We start from the raw sequence: 20,297 nt of genomic DNA, 5'->3' as shown, positions 1-20,297 counted from the left end.
CCACTGAAAGCTAAAAGATAAATGTATAATGACCAAGGACTTCTAATAGATTAATAATGTATTTAATGTGCCATAAAGGAAACAAAATTACAAAATTAAAAGGGACGTCTCCCAAAAAATTGCATAATAAAAAATCAGTATAAAATTATTATAAATAAAGACTGTATTCCAGTTAAACGTTGGATACTATGTACATATAAAAGTTCATTCCTTAGGACCTTGCCAATTGCGAGATACAATGTCTATATCTAAAGTCAGATGTCAGATATACAGATGATCTTGATTGCTGTTCTATGTAATATTCCCACAATAGAAAATCTTTACTTCATCTGTATTTTGGTAGGCTAAAAAGTTAAAACGTCTTTATTTTAAAATGCTTAACGGCAACTTTACCAAAGGCCGGTCTCTGTCAGGCAACTCCGTGTGTGCTCCACGAGAATCCGGCGTCTGACGTCACGGTTTCCACCTCGAGGGCTCGCCTCTGATCAGCCAATTGGAACCTCCGTGGGTCCCTGTCTGTCAGTCTGTTGTTATCCGGTCCGATTCTTAGTAGTTTGCTTATAGTTGGAGGTTGCTCTTAGTGCTGTGCACGCCACCTCTTTTTTATGGGTATCCGCCAGGGGATAAAAATAATGCAGTACAACCCGGGTTGATAATTCTTCTGTACAAAGGTAGTACAAAAGTAGTTAATCCTTAGATTGTGTTATGTGGTGCTGGTTTTCTACGCGTTTCACTCCTTTCAGAGCTTTATCAAGAATGACTAGCCCACATTATCCTCCTCCTTTTCAAGGTGTCTCTGTGTTCTGATTGGTCAAAGTTTTGCTTGATTAAAGAGATTGAGTTTTTCTGACATCTGACTCTTTGTTTTTTCTCTGACATCTGACTCTTAGTTTTTTCTTATATCCTTAGTGGAATATTCACTGTATCTTTTAGGTCCTTTTCAAAAGAAAGATTCACATTTCTTTTTATAATAACGAGTCATATTTAACAGTATCATTCAACTTCTATGTGGTATTTTACAAATATGTATTTAATAAACTGTCAGCAAAGATATATTCTTTTAAAATATAACTTTTTAGTCCAAGATGAAAGGGGATACATCTAATTCGGAATTTAAACCTCTAGGGTTCAGAGTATCGTATTTGAAGATAAGTTCAGCCTCCTTGATTAGTAACTTTTTTTTCAATGTTTCCCCCTCTCCAATGTTTTTTTATAGTTTTAATTCCCCAGTATGTTAAGTCCTTTGTTCTCCCTTTGTGAACTGTTTTGAAATGTTTGTACAAATAGGTGTCCTCCAACCCTTTCTCTATGCTCCTTAGGTGTTCCCTAATTCTATCCCTTATTGCTCTTTTCGTTTCTCCAATATAAAACAAATTACACGTGCATTTTAAAACATAAATGGCACATGTATGTGTACACCTAATTAGTTATTTTATTTGAAAGATATCTTTGGAATTATTAAACTTAATTTCTTTAATTTTTTTACTGTGACCACAGGCCTTGCAAGAATAACAAGGAAAAAAACCCACTGGTTTTGTACCAAATAGATTTTTTTGTATTGTCAGCTTTTTGTTGTTTTTTTGTCTTTTGAGCTCACTTGGTGCTAATATCAATTTTAAGTTTGTGGCTTTTTTAAAGATGAAGGTAGGGTTACTTGGAATTTTTTCTCCTAAGATGTTATCCTCTTTTAGGATGTGCCAGTGCTTTTTGACAATTTTCTTTACCAGATTGTAATCTACATTATACTCTGTAATAAAGGGTACTTTAATCTGTTCATCATTAGTATCTTTAGTTTTCACTTTATATTCTAACAGGGTTTTCCTCTCAGTGTTTGTGGCCCTTTGTATGGCTTTTTTCGTGTGTTCTTTATCATAACCTCTAGAGTTAAATCTTTCTTCTAGAATTTCAACCTGTTGTTCAAAGTCAATTAGTCTTGAGCAGTTTTTCCTAATTCTTAGGCACTGTCCAACAGGTATATTCTCTTTCCAAGTGTTCAAATGGCAGCTTTCAGCATGAATATATGTATTACAATCTACCTTTTTGAAGTGTGTTTTAGTTTCAATAATATTATTAATGGTCATTATCTCTAAATCCAAAAATGTTATAGCGGTTTTACTATAATTATGAGTAAAGGTTAGGCCATAGGTGTTATTATTCATTTGTTCAAGGAGAGTTAGAAGTCCTAATTCCGATCCTTTCCATACAAGCAGAAGGTCATCTATATACCTTTTATAGAGTACAAGGTTTGCACCATAGCCACCTTCGCCAAAAAACTTGGTCTCCCAGGCTCCCATGAATAAATTAGCGTAGCTAGGTGCAAACCTTGTACCCATAGCTGTACCCTCTGCCTGTATATAGAAAGTATCATTAAAAGAAAAATAATTGTTTTCTAGAATAAATGTTATAATTTTTAATATAAAGTTTTTTTGTATTTCCTTCATATCACTATCCTGTTTTAGAAAGGTGTCTATTGCTTTAATACCCTTAGTGTGGTCAATAACGGTGTATAGTGACGTCACGTCACAGGTCACAAGGAACATGTCATCTTCCCATTTTAGAGAGTTTAATATATTTAAAACTTGTGTGGAATCCCTAAGGTAAGAGTCTAATTTTTGGACATATTTCTGAAGGTAACCATCTATATATTTAGACAAATTGGCTGATAGGGAATCAATCCCTGAAATTATGGGCCTCCCCGGTGGGTTATTTAAACATTTGTGGATTTTTGGGAGGAAATAAAAAATGGGGATTCTTGGATGTTTTGGGGTTAAAAACTGAAACTCTTTTTCTTTGAGTACCTGCAATTTTTTACCTTCTAATAAGATTTTAACTAGTGACTGTGTAAACTTTGTTGTTGGATCATAATCTAGTTTTCTGTAGGTTTTTTTGTCATTGAGTAATCTATGTGCTTCTTTTAGATAGTTCTGTGTGTCCATGAGGACAATCCCTCCGCCCTTATCAGCTGATTTAATGGTCAAATCAGTGTTACTTTTCAGATTGTCCAATATAGTTTTTTCTTTTTTAGTCATATTATACTTTCTTAATTTTGGTGGATTGCATTTTTTTAAATCACTTAAAACCATTTTTTCAAATGTGTCCAAATAGTTACCTTTAGAATGTATGGGATTAAAGTATGATTTTGGTTTTAGATTGGAGTGTATGAACTTTTCTGTATTTACAGGTTTAGTAGTGAGCTCTTTTTCAACAGGATTTTTTAGATAGAATCTTTTGAGGGTTAAATTTCTTACGAATTTTTTTACATTAATATAGGTATTGAATTTGTTAAGTCTAGTTGTGGGAGCATAAGACAAGCCTAGACCCAAAACTTTTTCTTCCTCTGTCGTTAGTTGAATACTGCTTAAATTGAAAATTCCCTGCTGACCTTTAGCTATCTCAGCCTTTTTGCTTCGTTTGAGCATTCCCCTTCCTCTCTTTCCTCTAAACTTCTTTTTTTCTTCTGGTTTAGTTCTTTTTCTGTCCTGATCGGGAACATTTGGTTGCCCTCCTTTAGAGGGCTCTTCTCTAAAAATAGGGAACTAGTATTAGTATTATGGTCTTCTCTACCTTCAGTTTCTCTAAAGGCATCGAAGCGATTATAAGTGGGGGTCCTCCACTGTTCATAGTGATTATTCCTGTCCTCTCTAGAATTATCAGCTCTATTGGGCCTTCTTAGATATTGCCATTCTTTTTCCCTATTATAAGGAGTTCTTTGATTGTAATTCGTATTATAATTATTATATGACCTTGGTTCCCAATTTTGATAATTTCTGTTCCCATATCTTGGATACCATGATCTTTCATTATAACCATTGTGACTGTAGTGACGATTATTGCCAAATTCATTCTGTCGATTATATTCATTCTGCCTCACAAAGGCTTCAAACACTCTTATAGACATACTAAAAAGATCACGAAAAGGGACTCTATTAGAAATAGAGAAAAGTATTTTAGAAATTAAAGAAAAACTCACAGATAGAAAAAATGAGAATGAATATAAAGAGAGACAAAAAGTAATAATTGGTAAATTAGATAATCTAAACAAAGACCTCTTAAGAACAAAATGGGGTAAAATGGAAAGAGACACTAAAGATAACCGTATACAACAAGATATAACTAATGAAGATGTAATGGAGATCACGGATAAGAATACCAGAAATGAGAATACATATGAAAAAAGAACTAGAAAAGTTAATCATATGAACACTGACACTCATGAGTATAGAAATAATCAACAGTATAGAAATGAATATTCACACAATAAAACACAGGGATATAATCGACAGAATGAATTTGGCAATAATCGTCACTACAGTCACAATGGTTATAATGAAAGATCATGGTATCCAAGATATGGGAACAGAAATTATCAAAATTGGGAACCAAGGTCATATAATAATTATAATACGAATTACAATCAAAGAACTCCTTATAATAGGGAAAAAGAATGGCAATATCTAAGAAGGACCAATAGAGCTGATAATTCTAGAGAGGACAGGAATAATCACTATGAACAGTGGAGGACCCCCACTTATAATCGCTTCGATGCCTTTAGAGAAACTGAAGGTAGAGAAGACCATAATACTAATACTAGTTCCCTTTTTTTAGAGAAGAGCCCTCTAAAGGAGGGCAACCAAATGTTCCCGATCAGGACAGAAAAAGAACTAAACCAGAAGAAAAAAAGAAGTTTAAAGGAAAGAGAGGAAGGGGAATGCTCAAACGAAGCAAAAAGGCTGAGATAGCTAAAGGTCAGCAGGGAATTTTCAATTTAAGCAGTATTCAACTAACGACAGAGGAAGAAAAAGTTTTGGGTCTAGGCTTGTCTTATGCTCCCACAACTAGACTTAACAAATTCAATACCTATATTAATGTAAAAAAATTCATAAGAAATTTAACCCTCAAAAGATTCTATCTAAAAAATCCTGTTGAAAAAGAGCTCACTACTAAACCTGTAAATACAGAAAAGTTCATACACTCCAATCTAAAACCAAAATCATACTTTAATCCCATACATTCTAAAGGTAACTATTTGGACACATTTGAAAAAATGGTTTTAAGTGATTTTAAAAAATGCAATCCACCAAAATTAAGAAAGTATAATATGACTAAAAAAGAAAAAACTATATTGGACAATCTGAAAAGTAACACTGATTTGACCATTAAATCAGCTGATAAGGGCGGAGGGATTGTCCTCATGGACACACAGAACTATCTAAAAGAAGCACATAGATTACTCAATGACAAAAAAACCTACAGAAAACTAGATTATGATCCAACGACAAAGTTTACACAGTCACTAGATAAAATCTTATTAGAAGGTAAACAATTATTTTTCTTTTAATGATACTTTCTATATACAGGCAGAGGGTACAGCTATGGGTACAAGGTTTGCTCCTAGCTACGCTAATTTATTCATGGGAGCCTGGGAGACCAAGTTTTTTGGCGAAGGTGGCTATGGTGCAAACCTTGTACTCTATAAAAGGTATATAGATGACCTTCTGCTTGTATGGAAAGGATCAGAATTAGGACTTCTAACTCTCCTTGAAAAAATGAATAATAACACCTATGGCCTAACCTTTACTCATAATTATAGTAAAACCGCTATAACATTTTTGGATTTAGAGATAATGACCATTAATAATATTATTGAAACTAAAACACACTTCAAAAAGGTAGATTGTAATACATATAATCATGCTGAAAGCTGCCATTTGAACACTTGGAAAGAGAATATACCTGTTGGACAGTGCCTAAGAATTAGGAAAAACTGCTCAAGACTAATTGACTTTGAACAACAGGTTGAAATTCTAGAAGAAAGATTTAACTCTAGAGGTTATGATAAAGAACACACGAAAAAAGCCATACAAAGGGCCACAAACACTGAGAGGAAAACCCTGTTAGAATATAAAGTGAAAACTAAAGATACTAATGATGAACAGATTAAAGTACCCTTTATTACAGAGTATAATGTAGATTACAATCTGGTAAAGAAAATTGTCAAAAAGCAAAAGAAAAAATTCCAAGTAACCCTACCTTCATCTTTAAAAAAGCCACAAACTTAAAATCGATATTAGCACCAAGTGAGCTCAAAAGACAAAAAAACAACAAAAAGCTGACAATACAAAAAAATCTATTTGGTACAAAACCAGTGGGTTTTTTTTCCTTGTTATTCTTGCAAGGCCTGTGGTCACAGTAAAAAAATTAAAGAAATTAAGTTTAATAATTCCAAAGATATCTTTCAAATAAAATAACTAATTAGGTGTACACATACATGTGCCATTTATGTTTTAAAATGCACGTGAAATTTGTTTTATATTGGAGAAACGAAAAGAGCAATAAGGGATAGAATTAGGGAACACCTAAGGAGCATAGAGAAAGGTTGGAGGACACCTATTTGTACAAACATTTCAAAACAGTTCACAAAGGGAGAACAAAGGACTTAACATACTGGGGAATTAAAACTATAAAAAAACATTGGAGAGGGGGAAACATTGAAAAAAAGTTACTAATCAAGGAGGCTGAACTTATCTTCAAATACGATACTCTGAACCCTAGAGGTTTAAATTCCGAATTAGATGTATCCCCTTTCATCTTGGACTAAAAAGTTATATTTTAAAAGAATATATCTTTGCTGACAGTTTATTAAATACATATTTGTAAAATACCACATAGAAGTTGAATGATACTGTTAAATATGACTCGTTATTATAAAAAGAAATGTGAATCTTTCTTTTGAAAAGGACCTAAAAGATACAGTGAATATTCCACTAAGGATATAAGAAAAAACTAAGAATCAGATGTCAGAGAAAAAACAAAGAGTCAGATGTCAGAAAAACTCAATCTCTTTAATCAAGCAAAACTTTGACCAATCAGAACACAGAGACACCTTGAAAAGGAGGAGGATAATGTGGGCTAGTCATTCTTGATAAAGCTCTGAAAGGAGTGAAACGCGTAGAAAACCAGCACCACATAACACAATCTAAGGATTAACTACTTTTGTACTACCTTTGTACAGAAGAATTATCAACCCGGGTTGTACTGCATTATTTTTATCCCCTGGCGGATACCCATAAAAAAGAGGTGGCGTGCACAGCACTAAGAGCAACCTCCAACTATAAGCAAACTACTAAGAATCGGACCGGATAACAACAGACTGACAGACAGGGACCCACGGAGGTTCCAATTGGCTGATCAGAGGCGAGCCCTCGAGGTGGAAACCGTGACGTCAGACGCCGGATTCTCGTGGAGCACACACGGAGTTGCCTGACAGAGACCGGCCTTTGGTAAAGTTGCCGTTAAGCATTTTAAAATAAAGACGTTTTAACTTTTTAGCCTACCAAAATACAGATGAAGTAAAGATTTTCTATTGTGGGAATATTACATAGAACAGCAATCAAGATCATCTGTATATCTGACATCTGACTTTAGATATAGACATTGTATCTCGCAATTGGCAAGGTCCTAAGGAATGAACTTTTATATGTACATAGTATCCAACGTTTAACTGGAATACAGTCTTTATTTATAATAATTTTATACTGATTTTTTATTATGCAATTTTTTGGGAGACGTCCCTTTTAATTTTGTAATTTTGTTTCTTTGTCATCCTTTATGGCACATTAAATACATTATTAATCTATTAGAAGTCCTTGGTCATTATACATTTATCTTTTAGCTTTCAGTGGTATTTTTAGCTTTCCTAGCGCCCTTACTTTCCCTCTCACACTTGTCTATTTAGCAAATTTAGTTCTCTGGCATTTCCTAATATTCCATTTTCTATCTCATAAAACCCCAGTGAGCTGAGATGGGTATAATTTAGCTGATGTTCCTGGGTATTTTTTGTAGAGATAAAAGAGTCAAACAGATCTAAAAAATATTTACATTGTTATACCAGTCTTAAAGGGACATTGTACTCTAAAACTGTTCCCCTTTAATGTTTGCTCAATGGTCTATTTTTACCTGCTCAAGTGTATTTAATTGTTTACCTTTATTTGTTGTTTGAAATACCTGCTGTCTCCCCATCTACACTTAAAAGCTATGTAAAGAGAAAAGACAATAGCACTGGTTAAAGGAACAGTCGGCCCAAAATTTAGAATCAATTATTCGTATGTAGTATGTAATGAGGAATAAAACACCATGTAGCCCATGTTTAATGTGAATATAGTTTTAGTGTAAAATCATTTACTAGTTCTCCTCCGGTCGTTTTCAAATGGCAGCTAGACCCCACCTTTCCCTGACGTCATCCTACATGTATACTCAGTTGAAAATAGCCGGTCCATGACGATCCGGCTCGTGCATGTAATTTTTTGTGGTCAAGGAGGTCATTTAATAGAATACCCCCTTGATGAAAAAAAGCATTGAGCACCCTTGCTGACTGGTGACTGCATTTAGCCACCAATCAGCAAGCGCTACCCAGGTGCTGAACCAAAGAAGGGCAGGCTCGTAAGCTTACATTCCTGCTTTTTTAAATAAAGATAGCAAGAGAACAAAGAAAAATTGATAATAGGAGTAAATTAGAAAGTTGCTTAAAATTATATGCTCTATCACAAAAGAAAAAAAATGTGGGTTCAGTATCCCTTTAATGTCACTTTAATTACCCAATTATGCATTATGGATTGTGCTAGGGATGAACTCAAAATAACGCACCAGACGTCAATTAAACTCCACTTGTAATTTAAGCCAAATCACTTTTAAAAAGAGGTCTTTCAAACTTACATATAAACAATAAAGTTCAATGCAACTGACAAATATGATGTTAGAGAAACAGTTTGGTTAAAACGGACAACAATTACTAACTGCACACATTGAGTATTGCACAAATCCATAGACCTTAGCAGTGTATTTGGCTTTGTTATAACTCTCATGATGTTCGTAGTGATGACCACTAGGAATTATAACATTCAGCATTGTTTTTATATTTATTTTATATTTCTTTCTTTATTATCACCAGTGTATACATCTTAAAGCAAAAAGTGAAACAGAAAAAAAGAAAGATATCATTACTAACAAAAACATACAATTTCCATTTTACGTGGCGTATTTCAAACAAGCCAGAAATTATATAAACAAGACATATTCTTATTTGAATAGACTAGTATAATTATCCGCTGCATCAAAAACTCACACGTTGGTGTATTTTATCTATTATATTAAAACCAAAATAATCAAATAAAACAAACAAACAAAAAAAAAAAACGGGAAAATATGGGGGTCTCCTGGGGGCTTCCTCTCCCCCTCCCACCCGATATTACCCCCTGCCATAAGTCTGCACCAAGTGATATCCACTCAGATGGGAAATCCCCTAATGAAACCAAATCAATGAAACTTTCTGAGCTCAAAAAGGGGAAAAGAATAGACTTTTGGATACAGATTGGGTAAGATTTAATTATAGGCAGCCATCCAATTATGAATTTTTTAATTTTTTTCTCATTAAGAAACCTTGTATGGTAAGATTCAAAGATGATCTGATTTTGAATTTCTTGGATGACGAGCTTCAATGAGGGGACTCACTTAGCCTTCCAGTTTTTAACTATTAGATGTCTCATTAGCAGTATTATAGTATTTAATACAGTCTCACCTAAAGGCCAAACAGGGATCTGGATATTTAGAAAAAAAATGTTTTCTGACTCCAGGATAATATTTAATTGATAATGTTTATTAAACCAAAAAACTACCTTCTTCCAGAGCTGTGAGATCTTCGGGCAATACCAAAACATGTGCACCAAATCTGCTGCGAAGGATGAGCAACGAGGGCACAAGAAACTTTGCTGGGGAGTAAATCTTGAAAGCCTGGCCAGGGTTAAGTAAAAATTATTTACAAGTTTAAAATGAGCTTCCCTCCAACTCATCGAGATTTGATATTTACTTATCATAGTACAACTTGCTATAATTTTTTCAGTGTCTATATCTGAAAAATAAGATAACCAAGACTCACAGGTCTTATTCAATAAGAGTAGGCTTTGTTTGGCAAGCATTATGTCATACATAAGGGATATAGATGTACTCCCAGACCTGAAGATTTTCATCCAACTCTTAACCTCCGCCCACTCGCTTTCTCTACTAACATCCCAGTTCCATTCCTGTATATAATGTCTAATTTGTAGATACGCATAAAGATTATTACTATGAAGACCAAACTTATGCATAAGATTCTCGAACGTTAATATATACCCCTCAGCCAAGAGAAGCTGTTGAATGGAGTTAAGACCTTTTCCAGCCCAGGTCTGGAATACTGACTGATGAATCCCTGGGGTAAAATTTACATTACCCATTATTGGCAGGAACTCTGAAAAAGAAAAATCCAATTCTAAAATAGCACAGAACTTTTGCCACCCTATTACAACATTCTTTAATGACACAAGGAAAGAAATATTTACCGGAAGTTTCTTAACTGGACAGTGTAAAATGGCTTTTAAAGAAAAAGGGTGTGACAGATAGATTTCCAGATCATTGGCAGAAAAAATATTAGCGTCTGTCAACCAATCTATAGCGATCCTCGCCAAGATAATAATATTATATAGACTAATATTAGGTAGTGCCAACCCTGCCATTCTACAGGGTTGCATTAATTTTTTCAATGAAATGCGCAGTCTCTTATCTTTCCATATAAATTTCGAAAACGACGTATAAATCTTTCTAATATCACCGGAGGGGATCAAAAAAGGAAGATTTTATAAAGGGTATAGCAGACGTGGAAATACAATTGTTGTACTTACATTCACCCTAGCCGTTATTGACAACGGGAACTGTGCCCACGCTTCTAAATCAGATTTAATTTTCTCCATAAGAGGGACAAAGTTGATATTATACCAGGTTTTGGGTTAGTATTAAGAAATATACCCAAGTACTTCAGCGTATCCACTACTTTAAATGGTAGTCTTTGTAGGCTATTCCCTGACTTTTTTACCCACATCAATTAACTCTTTTCGCAGTTAATTTTATAGCCTGAGAAGGAACTATAAGTCTCCAAACATGATAAGACAATTGGGATTTCTTGTGATGTATTCTCAACACAGATCAATAAATCGTCTGCATATAAGAGAATTTTAAGATTGTGCTTTCCGAGTCCAATCCCCTTAATAGAGTTTCTCAGCCAGATTGCCAATGGTTCAATAGCCATATTAAAAAGTAAGGGTGATAGCGGGCACCCCTGTCTTGTTCCCCTGCCAAGCATAATCTGTGGACAAAGGGCCCCATTAATTAACAAATATGATATTGGGTGTTTATAAAGATTCTGTATAAATTGAAAAAACTGATTTTTAAATCCAAATTCTGAGAGTGCTCTAAAAAGATGTTTCCAAATAATAGAGTCAAATACTTTCTCAGCGTCCAGTGTGATGATAGCCGAGTCAGCTCTACTTTGACTCTGATTATTCTCAGAGTTCCACATAAAATCCAGATAATTTACAACTTTCCTAATATTTTTGGATGAATTTCTTGTCAACATAAAGCCCACTTGGTCTGTATGGATGAGTTTGTCAAGGCATTTAGAGAGTCTATCTGAAATAATAGCAGAAAGAATGTTATAATCAGCGTTCAAGACTGATATTGTTCTATAAGAAGCCAATTCCTCTGTGTGTTTATCTTTTTTCAAAATTAATGAGATATTTGCTGCTGAGAAAAATCTAGAGGGCTCCATACTTAAACTAAAATAACTATTAAACAGTTTCTCAAGTGTATATTTAATATCCTCAGCTAATATTTTCAAAAATTCAGCCGGGAGGCCATCAGGGCCGGCCGCTTTATTTAACTTAGCCTTATCTATGCCCTTAATAATCTCCTCTACTGTAATTGGACTATTTAATACCGCTAAATCTGCTTCAGATACTTTCGGAATCTCAATACCAGACCAGAAATTTTCCTGGTTCAACATATTAATATCCGGACTTGTGTACAGCTTCTGATAATAACTATAGAATGCCTTGCTGATATCTTCCAGTTCTATGTATCTATGTTTGCCATCACGAATAGCAAGAATATAGTTCTTTCTCTTTCTATTTTGTACCTATCTTGCAAGATATTTCGCTGAAGTACCGTGAAAGCCTCTATGAAGAAGACTAATCTTCGACTCTTCTTCTTGTAGTTTATATTTTTTAAAAATATCTTGTGCTTGCCTAGCTTTAATATAATTATCCCAATTAATATTACCATGCTCTGCGACAAATTTTCTATATGTATTTCTAACCTGGTTAGAAAGTTGTATTTCACGGGCATTAGCTTTCTTTTTTTTTTTATACAAAGATATGCCTTAATTTCCCCACGCAGAAAAGCTTTCGAGGCTTCCCAGTATGTCTCTATTTTATCGTAATATGCACTATTATAAATAGCATAGTCTCTCCACTTCTGTCTTAACCACTGTACAAATCTAATATTATTAAAAAGGTATTTAGGGAAAAAAAAGGCTAAATTTTTGTCCTTAGGCCGAGACATAGAGTCAAAAGAGACCGATATAATAGCATGGTCTGAGATCATTATATCATTTATACAAGAATCCATTTTTAAAACGGATAAAGACTCAGCAATTAATAAAAAGTCTATACTTGAGAAGGTTTTGTGCACTTTAGATTCACACGTATATATACGAGAATCCGGGTTCTTTACTCTCCATATATCTATTACTTTTAGCTTATGACAAAATTTCTTAAAATATTTAGCTTGTTTATTATACTCCCCAGCATTTTTTAACCCATGCCTCTCCAGCTCAGGACAAAGTGACATATTGAAGTCTCCTCCAATAATCAGATTTTGACTAATATAAGGAAACAGCTTGATCCTAATTTTCTCCCAAAATCCAGTAGAAAACTTATTTGGGCCATATATATCACACAACATTAATCTTATGTCATTAATTTGAATATGTACTAAAATATATCTAGCATTCTCATCTCTTTCTGTATTCATAATCTTATACGTAAGATTTTTGTTTAAAAGTATTGCTACCCTGCTTTTCCTGACAGTACAAGGTGTGGCTAGTACCTCCCCCACCCATTTAGATTTAAGTTTTGGGATTTCATTATCTTTAAGGTGCGTTTCCTGCAGGAACACTATGCTAGGATCTAGTTTACCCAGTCTTTTGATTATTAATTTACGCTTAATAGGGGAGGTAATCCCTCCAACATTCCAAGAAAATGTTTTAAGGTTACCTATCGGTACCATCTTAGCACATACACTATTAAAATACCCAACCCCTGGCCCGCAGGCCTACCGAGGCCAGGAAACCACATGGATAAGAGAAAGAGAGAGAAAGCAAACACCCGGCAGGGAGGGAAAACGGGAAAGAGGAAGAAAAAAAAAAACACAAAAAGAACCACCACAATATATGTTCCTTTTAACATTGCAGAATATAAAGGTCCTAACGAGCAGAGACATTTTATACACTTAACTCCCACACCCCACCCTTAAAAACACTCCAAGAAAAAAGAAAAAGCAATTCAAAAAATAAAACATAATCTGATAATCTTCCAAAAGAATTCTCATGCCCCTATCACTGTTTAGAGTCAATATAATTCTTCACCCCTGAGACCTCAGCGAAGGTCAGCCTGCTGTCCCCGTCCTCCACAATGATCTTAGCAGGGTATATCATCCAGGCACGCAGCCCTTTCTTAATAAGTTGTGAACAGAACGGGGCCATCAGCTTCCTCCTCGCCGCTGTCTCAGAGGAGAAGTCTTGGAACAATAGAATCTTATGATTCCCCATCATAAATGGGGTCTTTTTCCTAAACATTTTAAACATTTCCACCTTATCTTGAAACTTCAAGACCTTAAAAATAACCATCCTATCTTTTGTCCTACCATTTACCGAAGAGTTCCTTGGGCCCAATCTGTGGGCTCTCTCTATAGATAAAGGTATTTGTTGAGAAGGAAAACCTAGCGCTTTGGGCAATGTAACTGCAGTAAATTGCATAAGGTCTTCAAATTCTGGGGACTCAGGCAGGCCTACAATTCGAATATTATTGCGCCTAGAGCGATCCTCCAGATCCTCAAGGCGCAATTGCAAGATATTAATTTTGGTATCTTGACTAGCAATGGTCTCCTCCTGCACATTAACTTTGTCTTCTAATATGGATATTCTATCCTCCGCTTCCTGCATATGGGAGGCGAATTGTCTCACCTCCGCGGATAAGATACTTAAGTCAGTGGAGATAGTCCCCAGCTCTTTTTTTATACTCTCAAATTGGGGGGTAAAAATTTCTGCAAGTTGAGTAATTAATATATGAGTTTCAACACAAATATTATCGGGCATATTTTCTGCGCTGGCGTCTGCCAGTTTAGATTTTTTATCCTTCTTAACAGGCATTCTAGGTGAATTAACCTTTCCCTGTGTCACAAATTTTTCCATGTATTAATAATACAGTAAATCAATATTATTCTAAAAAATGTGCTGTTTACTCCGCACCAAATGAAAAAAAAAAAAAAAGGGGGTGTAGTTGAGGGACGTGGCGGTCCTACTTAAACCCTTGATATTAAACAAAAACACGGTATGTGAAAAACATAATCTGATAATCTTCCAAAAGAATGCTCATGCCCCTATCACTGTTTAGAGTCAATATAATTCTTCACCCCTGAGACCTCAGCGAAGGTCAGCCTGCTGTCCCCGTCCTCCACAATGATCTTAGCAGGGTATATCATCCAGGCACGCAGCCCTTTCTTAATAAGTTGTGAACAGAACGGGGCCATCAGCTTCCTCCTCGCCGCTGTCTCAGAGGAGAAGTCTTGGAACAATAGAATCTTATGATTCCCCATCATAAATGGGGTCCTTTTCCTAAACATTTTAAACATTTCCACCTTATCTTGAAACTTCAAGACCTTAAAAATAACCATCCTATCTTTTGTCCTACCATTTACCGAAGAGTTCCTTGGGCCCAATCTGTGGGCTCTCTCTATAGATAAAGGTATTTGTTGAGAAGGAAAACCTAGCGCTTTGGGCAATGTAACTGCAGTAAATTGCATAAGGTCTTCAAATTCTGGGGACTCAGGCAGGCCTACAATTCGAATATTATTGCGCCTAGAGCGATCCTCCAGATCCTCAAGGCGCAATTGCAAGATATTAATTTTGGTATCTTGACTAGCAATGGTCTCCTCCTGCACATTAACTTTGTCTTCTAATATGGATATTCTATCCTCCGCTTCCTGCATACGGGAGGCGAATTGTCTCACCTCCGCGGATAAGATACTTAAGTCAGTGGAGATAGTCCCCAGCTCTTTTTTTATACTCTCAAATTGGGGGGTAAAAATTTCTGCAAGTTGAGTAATTAATATATGAGTTTCAAAAGAAATATTATCGGGCATATTTTCTGCGCTGGCGTCTGCCAGTTTAGATTTTTTATCCTTCTTAACAGGCATTCTAGGTGAATTAACCTTTCCCTGTGTCACAAATTTTTCCATGTATTAATAATACAGTAAATCAATATTATTCTAAAAAATGTGCTGCTTACTCCGCACCAAATGAAAAAAAAAAAAAAAAGGGGGTGTAGTTGAGGGACGTGGCGGTCCTACTTAAACCCTTGATATTAAACAAAAACACGGTATGTGAAAAACATAATCTGATAATCTTCCAAAAGAATGCTCATGCCCCTATCACTGTTTAGAGTCAATATAATTCTTCACCCCTGAGACCTCAGCGAAGGTCAGCCTGCTGTCCCCGTCCTCCACAATGATCTTAGCAGGGTATATCATCCAGGCACGCAGCCCTTTCTTAATAAGTTGTGAACAGAACGGGGCCATCAGCTTCCTCCTCGCCGCTGTCTCAGAGGAGAAGTCTTGGAACAATAGAATCTTATGATTCCCCATCATAAATGGGGTCCTTTTCCTAAACATTTTAAACATTTCCACCTTATCTTGAAACTTCAAGACCTTAAAAATAACCATCCTATCTTTTGTCCTACCATTTACCGAAGAGTTCCTTGGGCCCAATCTGTGGGCTCTCTCTATAGATAAAGGTATTTGTTGAGAAGGAAAACCTAGCGCTTTGGGCAATGTAACTGCAGTAAATTGCATAAGGTCTTCAAATTCTGGGGACTCAGGCAGGCCTACAATTCGAATATTATTGCGCCTAGAGCGATCCTCCAGATCCTCAAGGCGCAATTGCAAGATATTAATTTTGGTATCTTGACTAGCAATGGTATCCTCCTGCACATTAACTTTGTCTTCTAATATGGATATTCTATCCTCCGCTTCCTGCATACGGGAGGCGAATTGTCTCACCTCCGCGGATAAGATACTTAAGTCAGTGGAGATAGTCCCCAGCTCTTTTTTTATACTCTCAAATTGGGGGGTAAAAATTTCTGCAAGTTGAGTAATTAATATATGAGTTTCAACAGAAATATTATCGGACATATTTTCTGCGCTGGCGTCTGCCAGTTTAGATTTTTTATCCTTCTTAACAGGCATTCTAGGTGAATTAACCTTTCCCTGTGTCACAAATTTTTCCATGTATTAATAATACAGTAAATCAATATTATTCTAAAAAATGTGCTGCTTACTCCGCACCAAATGAAAAAAAAAAAAAAGGGGGTGTAGTTGAGGGACGTGGCGGTCCTACTTAAACCCTTGATATTAAACAAAAACACGGTATGTGAAAAGCACAGTGAAGTGACAAAACATAACACACCGGCTCCAAGACCGGTAACACTTAGGTAAATAAAGCAATATGTGTAAATACTTCACACAACAAACAAAGTGAAATTAAGGCCTTATGCAAAGGACCCCCTCTAATACTACCTTTACTTATACTCAATTACCAGCAAAAATTATCCATGTATAATTGTTATCCTTTCCTTTTGCGCCCTTGCATAACACACTTGAGAGATGGGGCACCCTTAGACTTTTTTAAGAACAACTTAACTCTAAATCATTCCTTCAAAATATCAACCAGCTAACAGGCACTACCTAATAGCATAGAGTATCTAAGGTTCCTAATATTGCCTTAACATCTTTTAAACCTTAATATGCAGTTGACTAATTCATAGAATAGGGCCGTTTCTTATAGATACAATAATTCTTCGGCAAAAAAAAAAATAACAACAACGACAAAAAAAAAATTATTTTTCCTTGTTGAGGGCTAAGCTGCCCTAAATACACTCTGGGGAAGTATAAGGATACTACTAGTCCAGCCACAAATACCGTCCATACCAACACAGAGAAGTCTTTAGGGAGGTTGTTGGCCCCCCTTAGGGTATAGTTCAACTGGGCTTTGAGCTTCCCTTTAATCTCTATCCGTAACGCTGGTTGCAGGATAAGTTCAGACCTCTATAGGCAAAAGGCCCTGTACTATAACCTATATCAATTGCCACAGCGGTCCAGTAAGACTCAATTTAAGGCTAGCAGACAAAGTTTTAAGAAAGAGTACTTGCTGTCCGTCCACGATGTTGCAGATAAGCAATATCCTCTGTAATTCAGCATGCTGACAAGCCTCCAGCCAGGGAAACAAGATGACAAAAAGAAGTTGGGGTCTGTATCAGCCCAGACACCGCTAGGGAGTATGCTGCCAAACACCGGATTCGGCCTACATCAATCAGGAGACTCCTTGTAGGCTCTTATGACAGCTTACACCGGCTCGGGAGTAACTACTCGGGAGGGGGAGTTTCTTATTTCCCACTTGCAGTGGACTTTCCAGCATCCTTTTTAACAGAGCTAAACTGAGAGCTTCTAAGTAAGTTTTTAAACAGTTTTATACTGGATTTTTATATCAGTATCTGTTCATCTTATTCTTTATAGTATTGTCTATTACATGCAGTTATATGAAAATGAGTGTATACTGTCCCTTTAATTCTAGCTTTCTTTAGTTCCATTACCCTCAATAGTATCCGTAAGTTGTTTGGAGTCTACGAAAGTGCACCATTAGAGGATGATCTCTCATTCTAAACTTGTTATTATCATGAGCCTTAAAGGTTATCATAAAGGGACATGAAACCCAATTTTTTTTTCTTTCATGATTGAGAAAGAGCGTGCAATTTTAAACAACTTTCTAATTTACTTCTATTATCTAATTTGTTTCATTCTCTTGATATTCTTTGATGAAAAACATATCTAGATAGGCTCAGTAGCTGCTAATTGGTGGCTGCACTTAGATGCCTCGTGTGATTGGCTCACACATGTGCATTGCTATTTCTTCAACAAAGGATATCTAAAAAATTAAACAAATTAGATAATAGATGTAAATTGCACTCCTTACCTGAATCATGAAATAAAATTTTTGGGTTTAGTGTCCCTTTAAAGTCATCAAATGAGAGTGAGGAGGAGTAGAGAGGTGACATGGGGAAGGGTAAAATTGAGGGTAGAGGGGAGGGGGTTGGGAGAGTCGGAGGGGGGATGGAGGGTCCATCTGTAATCCTCAGCGTCACCACAATAGAGGGAAGGGGTGTTTACCAAAAAACAGAATTTCAGATGGGTACATTGTGATTTTATAACAACAATATTCAAATGCATTTCAAGGATTCATTCCACAGGTCTAAAGTAGGGATGAGCAAATGTGTTGAAAGCACAATTCCTTTGGTCGAACGAATAGTCCTGTGGACAATTATTTTGGAAAAACGAATGTCGATAAGGACAAAAAAACAAATGTTATTTCTGATTTTAGAAAGTTACTTTTGTTTTCAAAGTTCATAATTAGATTGAGTTTCCACATTCAAAATTTTGAATGTAACATCAATTTAACAAATACTATTCAGACGCTCAATAGGTCATGTGGTAGGGAATTTAGTAAAATGATACATAATAGACACAAATATATTGATTCAAATGTTTCTATTTGGAATAGTACATTTAAAGATCTCATTAGGAATACAATTACATTAAACGTATATTAGAATGTTGTACAAACATTCAAAATTCGAAATGAATGAATGTGTTAAAATTTGTTTTGTTTTTTTGAATGCATTGTCTTTTTCTTATACATTTAAGAATTGTGCTACCCTATTGTGTTTAGTGGTCCTTCAAATATGTGTATTGTGAATTTCAGTAGCGGACCTACTTAACAGAGGGCCCTGGTGCAAAAAAAATGTTGGGCCTCTAATTGGAACTCAGTAGTAGGTAATAGTAATAATGTACCTAGATTGTAACTTCCCACGGGAATAGAGCCCTCAATTCCCCCTGTATTTTGTCTGTAAAATTTTGTCTTTTATCGTATTGTTTCTCCATTGTACTTTTATCCTTGTACCCATGGGCAGCACTGCGGAATCTGTTGGCGCTTTATAAATAAAGAATAATAATAAAAATAATAATAAATGTACAGTAATGTACATGCTGCTCTGTATAATGTTTTTGAAGATAGATAGATAGATAGATAGATAGATGGATAGATAGATAGATAGATAGATAGATGGACCTGCAGCCTTCACTAATAAAAGGCTCCCTTGCATTAGGATTGTACACATTCTGCACAGACCTTTGTATATGTGGCCCACTCCAGCATTTCATTAGCTGCCAAATGCGGAAGAAGACAGCTGCTCGTGGCATTGGTCTCTTTTCGGAAACAGATCTCTTCTTTTGAAAGTGCAACACGCTAAAATTTATACAAATCCAGATCTCAGTGTGTTGCAATTTCACAAGAAGAAATCTGGCTCCAAAAAGAGCTGAATGCCGCAAAGCGTCCACCTTCTTCCGCATTTCTCAACAAGCGAAACCACATATCTAGCAAAACTTCCATCTCTAGAATCCTGCTGTGGCTCTTGTCTGAGAGGTGAGCTTGTGAGAATCAGACCCTTAGTCATAAGATTGTTTTCAGTTATACTGAGATTTTCTTTGCATTTATAAGACGACAGAGAGGATAACTACTTGTCTGGCAGACAGGTGGCAAATGTCTTTTTATGGTAAATGCAGCTACAACACAGAATATAATCACCTAGTGTAACCCCTTCAAATTATTTAGTACTGTTGGGAGTAGGAGATCATATTTCATCCAACGCTGAGCTTTATTTCTCTCTCAAGTATAGAAACAAAATAAATCCCACCCCCCTGTAACCTTCTCTCATATTTTATCCTTATTTTACTCCTTTATTTTTTCTGTTTTGTAAACTAATTCAGCCACAGAGCCCTTTTAGAATTTAGGATACACTGAGAGGTCCTCTAAAAACTTCTAAGGAACACCCTCTTCTCTTTAAATTATAGAAAAAAAGAAGAAAAAAGAAAAAAAATTATATATATATATACTGTGATTCAATACACATAATCACTGATTCCACTGCACAACAACCATCAGAGTTCTCTAAAGGAAACATATACTGTAGAAAGCAGCGTAGAAACATAAAATCACATTTATTGAACATGATACTTCTGGGTGTCACCTCCATGTTCAGACTTAC

This window comes from Bombina bombina, chromosome 2 (assembly GCF_027579735.1).
Source record: "Bombina bombina isolate aBomBom1 chromosome 2, aBomBom1.pri, whole genome shotgun sequence".
NCBI lineage: Eukaryota > Metazoa > Chordata > Amphibia > Anura > Bombinatoridae > Bombina > Bombina bombina.
This window is presented reverse-complemented; position numbering follows the sequence as displayed.